The sequence below is a fragment of the Dermacentor albipictus genome, chromosome 1 (assembly GCF_038994185.2).
Source record: "Dermacentor albipictus isolate Rhodes 1998 colony chromosome 1, USDA_Dalb.pri_finalv2, whole genome shotgun sequence".
NCBI lineage: Eukaryota > Metazoa > Arthropoda > Arachnida > Ixodida > Ixodidae > Dermacentor > Dermacentor albipictus.
Window position 1 is genome coordinate 401,586,044 of NC_091821.1, and position 6,428 is coordinate 401,592,471.

The window sequence follows — 6,428 nt, forward strand, 5'->3', positions numbered from 1 at the left end:
TTGTGTGGTCTTCTTAACTGCGATCCTTCTGCAGCGCATAGTTGCTGTATACAGCTAACTAGAATGACTAAATTTCATTTTTTTCCCACACCACTACACATTGCTGCAGACTGAATACAGTTCTTTATATTCGCCAACGGCTACTTTCAGCGCAGTCACTGCGCTTTCGACTTTCCGAATGGCGCAGATGACGGCCTCTAAAGCTTTGCCTCTGGCAGGGAAAAAAATGACGGGCTGAATTCACCGAGTTCTTTTCGTTCGCCACTTCCAACGGAACGCTCCCAATGCTGCGGACATCTTGGCTAATATCTCAAACGTCACGACTACCCAACCTTGGAAACAGGTCAGACTTGTACAACTTCCTTTAATGAGTACGGGCCTAGTTTTCCGTTCGACGTGTATACGTAGCACCCTCCCTTGAGCGACGCCTAGAACCCGGAGAGCGCCCGCCCGCATGAGAAGCAAATAAAGATGGCGCTTGGTCGTGGTACGCGAAGCCACGGCTCGCGGTTCTTTTCGGTGTCGATACGGGTCAGCTGACTTTCGCCTTCGGTACTGAGGCATAAGCCTGCATTTATATCAAGTCACGAGCAGTAAAGATTGTGGGGTTCTCACACCCACTCTTGGGACAAAGGAACAACAACACAGTATAGTGCAAACAATCACAAGGGCATTTATTGCACCTTTCATAGATCAATGCCTGCTAGCCGAGTTGATGTCCACAAAACATGCCGATGGGCGCGCGACAAATCTGGAAGTCCGACTCACCGCGACCGGATAACGAGCTAATATGTTCGCCCCATGCTGAATCCCAACGCCTGGTCGTTCGCGCGTACTGTCACGCGAACGGTGGCGCGTTCGAAGGCGGCCACGCGAGACGGTATCGCAGAGGCATGAATCGACGCACGCGCGGGACGTCCGCCGCACTCGCCGGTCCGCCGCCCAAGAGCAAGCGTGTTCTCCCTTGCGCCCAAGTAACCCCGCCGCAGCGCAACACTCGCGCCATCTCTCGTACTGCGCTTCAACCACTCCGACAACCGTGGGCGCCAGGCCACGCGGCGAAGCCGCACTGCAGGAGATGGAGCCATGCGGGAAAACAAGATCTCAGGGAACGCGTGACAGTCGCGCATCCGCACATCCCCCCACCCTTATATCACCACATATTCCTGCGAAACATGTTGCATAGTCTAACATCAACCCGTGCTTCGCGAACAAGATGGTACATGCAACAGTGACCGCGCCGAAGAAATGTCCGCACGCTGTCCATAGCATGCGAGCCGACATTGTCCCTGGGTACACCGCCGGCGTCCGCTGGTGACAGCAGCAGCGTTGCAGACTCGACGGCACAATTCCAGGCCAGGACTCTCCAATCCCACTCACACCGTAAGTGTGCCCATCAGCGACGCGCGCCTTTTAACGCGAAAGCGTTAAGGAGTCCGTGGCCAAAAAAATCTGTTGTCGTCGTTCGCCGCTACGGAAAAAAAAATTCGAGCCACACATACCCAGGCTGCTCATAAGACGCCAAGAATTCACTGAACTAATTGAATTTCTCAAGCTAATATACGTAGAAAAATCGTAAGCTACGACACACACACAACCTACAGACACGATAGCTCTCGGATTCTAATTTGAATATACGAGAAAACATAATTATGTCACGCGAGAACTCAAGCAAACTCCTTTTTTCAGCGTTTCTACAATGCACGGACCAGAGACGGCGTCCGCCATTTGAGCACGCCGACGCGCAAGAATCTCAGAGTCCACGGAACGGCGCGCTCGCTTCCTTGAACGGCGCATCACGGCTCATGCAAGAGGCCGCTTTTCTACAAGAAAGCCCGCCTTCGTGCATAGCGTTCACCGCGAGCGTTTGCCGGTAAAAATTACGGTTACACACGCTGCAGTTGCGGGGAAGCGTGAGAAGCAGACAGGGATCTTTGAATGCTATCGCGTTCTACTCTTAATAGCGAAGCTTAAGCGTCCTTCAAAGTTTACCAAGGGAGAAAAAGAAGGAATCATATGAATAATTTGCTAAAGGATATTATATCATGTGAGTTTACCTGCATAAACATGGTCACTTATGAGAAATTATACCAGGCTAGTGTCACGGCCTCATAAAAGATCCTTATTTTTTATTTTATACTAGACGCTTGAAATGAGAAGGCACGAGTTCTTAGAGCCAGCTGTTTCAAAATATCAAATGCATTACTCTGGCTAGAATTAAAAAAAAACAAGAACGAAATATCGGTGGGCACATAGATACACGAACACTTCACAAGCGCACGGAGTGTCTCAACGGACGCGTTCATTGGTGTGTTCATTCAGACGCGAATGGTGTAGAACTTTGTGGAAGACACGCGGGTCATAGCGGTTACTCTGTAACGTTCGACGACTGATGTATAAAAGCCGACGCGCTTGACCCCCTGGTCAGATTTTCGACGATGGCCGACCATGTTTGCCGCTTTCGTTGTGCTTTGAGTGTAGCCTGTGTTTGAGTTCACAGTTTCGCGCAGTCTCGCCATTCACAGTTTTGCTGCAGAAGTCTAAGCCGTTTGGCTTAGACTTCTGCAGACCAGCACGTATCCGTGTCTGTCCGTTCTCCACGAGGCTTGCCCGGACGTGTATCGCAACGACGCCTGCCCCTCCTGCGGGCAGACCTCCACTCTAGCGCACATGCTCTGGGAGTGCGGGTCGACATACCCCAAGTTTATCAAGGAGGTGACAAGGAAATTTATTCACCCGTAGGCACGCTTACAACTGTGGTAAAAACGAAAAGTACAATATGAAGTACATCACATGTAATACATCATACTTTATGTAAACAAAACAGATTAACAAATGAAATAATAAATGGTGTCTGCTTGACACTGGCTTTGCCACACACAGCAACAACAACAACAAAACTCATTACCGCATCCACGCAAAAGCCTTATTGTCGGCCTCGAATTTATGATAGGTACCCGGGGCACATACAGATACAGTCTGAACTCGGGCAACAGAATTGAGCATTATTCTGGCTGTAAAAAGACTTTGCCTCGGGAGACAGTTATGTACCGCGTAGACTAGCGGCGAAGAAACTCGGCTTCACCGAGTTCGAACAACTGTTCTTCAAGATGACCCCATATTATCACCCGTAGTTTCCGCATTCTGGGGTACATTGATCTATTTGTCTGCCGAGATCGTTCTGCGATGTTACGGCAGCACCACAAAACGTAGCTAACGCTGTAGTAGACGAGACTCGCAAACCGATCTCGGCGATGTGGTGGCCGCACGATGGATATTCCGAACATTCTTGCAACTAGCTTCCAGAAGGTGCGTGCTACAACGCAGTCCTTTACTACATGCGCGTTGGTCTCTGTTTATGCGCAATATATGCATTTATCATTCGCTACCATATGCCAGCGTTCAAGCCTGTCTCTTGTAGGTAGAATGCCCCACTGATATTGCCAATGAAAATCCTTCACTTGAGAGGGCAAATCAGGTGAAAGCACAGCTGTCCATGTTTGTGTAGTAGCTGTCCGTGGAGGTACAGCTGTCTCACACAACATTTCACAAAGCCTGGAAACTGGTGTCGCACGCCACTTTGTAATTCTTAGTTGTACAAGCTGGCTTTTCAAGCGCGCAGCCGCCGCATACTGCGGTGCTGGCGTTACTGCCGTCGGAAACAAGTTGCCTGTACTGTGCGGCATAAGCGTTCGACGGTAATGGCCCAGCCAGTAAAGGAGCCGTGGCCTACCAGAGTACTCATCATCATCAAGTAGATCACATGTACTCTTAGTGCACAACAGCCTACCGAATGTAACTATGCACGGCAAGCTCCATCCTCCACTGAATTTTCGCAGACGCAAAAATTGCTGCGCTACGTATTGCGACTTGTTTAGCCAGGACCATGAGAAAATAAGTGAGTTTACTACTCGAACTGTTGGTGACGGCGGGAGAGCTACCCTTGCAGTAAACCATAGTTTACTGCACAATACGTTCTTAATGAAGAAAGCCCTTTCTGCCAGCGGCAGTGGCGACGCCGTCACTGCTTCTGACTGTTCTTTAATGGAGCTGACAATTTCTCGCCACGTGTGAGGTGAAACAACACTTGTACAAAATTTGATACCTAGTATTTGCATATGCTCGGTCTGTTTAATGTGTCCTGGTAGCGTTATTTCGCCGCGACCTAAATTTAATGCTTCACATTTTCTCATATTTATTTTGCCCCCTGACATTGAAGCATATTGATTATAAGTACGAAATACCTCTACAAGACTGTCCCCATCCCGTAAAAACAAAGTGATGTCATCCGCATACGCAGATACTTTTATGCACCCGGATCCCGGCTCTCGCTAAACCGCCTTAACAACGGGTCAATCGCAAGCACAAACAATATGGGTGACAAAGGACAACCCTGCCGCACTCCCCTTGTCACATCAAACCTAGGTGTTAAAATGCTGTTTAGCAGTAGCTCAGCTGTTGTTCGCGAATACAACATCCGCAGGATGTCTACAAACTCTTCACGGAAGTTATAGCATCGTAAAACCTCAAATAAGTACTGGTGTTCCAAGCGGTCCAACGCTTTGGCTTGGTCCAAGCTTACTAATACCCCTGAAGCTTCACGCGCTGTTGTGTATTGTATGATATCACGTGTTAAGTTGAGAGATGAAAATATACTCCGACCCGGCACGGAACATGTTTGATGTACACTGACTATTTCCGGCAATAATATCTTCATGCGATTTACAAGAAGGGTTGTCAATATTTTATAGTCTCTGTTGAGCAGCGTTATAGGCCTCCAGGATGAGGGTTCTGCAAGGTAGGAGTCTGGCTTTGGCAAGATCATTACGCGGCCCCGATTAACCGATTTAGGAATACCTTCCCGTGCAAGAATTCCGTTAAGGAGCGACACTAAGGCAGTGCCTACTTCCTCCCAGCAAGATCGGTAAAATTCGACTGGTAAGCCATCTGGACCGGGTGTTGATCCGCTGTTCACAGATCGTATAACGTCAAAAATTTCTTGCAGATTTGTTGGAGACAATAAATTCTGGCCTTCTTTATCTTCTACTTGAGGTAGGTTAGCGCAAAAGTCTAAAATTTCTTCACTCAATAGCTCTACATTATAAATCTTTTCCGATGAAAATGCGTCTGAGAACCAGTTCCAAAAAATTCTTTCGATATCTCGCCTCGCACCACTCTCTGTGCCATAGTGGTACTCGCTTCTGCGTATAGCCCCGCTCTAGAAAGGCAAATCTTGGCTGTTCGGCGTGCCCGCGACCGGGCCGGTGGCAACTAGCCGGTTGCGCGACGAGTTCGCGTCCTCGCCGCACCTGCAATAATGTTTCGGCACTCACTCACTCACTTGCTACCACGTGACAATATATACATACATACATACATACATATATATATATATATATATATATATATATATATATATATATATATATATATATATATATATATATATATATATATATATATATATAAGGTTACAAATGGGGATTATACATACATACAGAGGGAGGTCCCATAGTCAACAGACTGTACAGGGGACCTCCCATTACAAATGAGTAGGATATATAAATATAAAGCAGCTATATGCAAACACAACAGACACGATATTAAATTAGTCACTAGCGTACGCTGTAAAATATTTAACAACATAAAGCACTTATTATTATAATGATGACGATCAAATTGTTATATTGAGGGCAAAATTTTACGAAGGTTTGATTTGAATGTGTAAAAATGAGAGAATACTTTATTTTACACGGTAATAAGTTCCAAAGTAGTGTGGCTGAAAAATTAGTAGTAAATTTACCATAATCAGTTCTAGGTTTTTTTAGTAAATAGCTGTTGGTAGAAGCGAAACGGGTAGACGTGGAATATGGATACCGGCTGGTAGTAATTATTGGGAATGGGAGCTTTCCGTTAACAGATTTATAAACAAGTTTTCCAAGTGAGTATTTATTTAGTTTCTGTAACGATAAAATGCCGTTAGATCTGAGCAATGGAGATGCTTCCGATGTGTAGCTGCTACGTGTAATGATGCGAATTGCTTGATTTTGGGTATGCTGTAGTGAAGATAAATGTGTGGGATACGTGTTTCCCCATGATGATATGCAATAATTAATATGCGTGTGAATAAAAGCGTACTAGAGGGAGATGAGTGTCTTCATATTAAAGAAATTTCGAACTTGAATTAATATTCTAATTCCATATGCTGCCTTCCTTGTATATATATATATATATATATATATATATATATATATATATATATATATATATATATATATATATATATATATATATATATATATATATATATATATATATATATATATATATATATATATATATATATGTAAAAGCAGACTTTGCAGTCATTAATCAAGAAGTCCGTGCAAGTTTAGTTATCTTTTGCTGCAACTTTGATAAGCGCAATG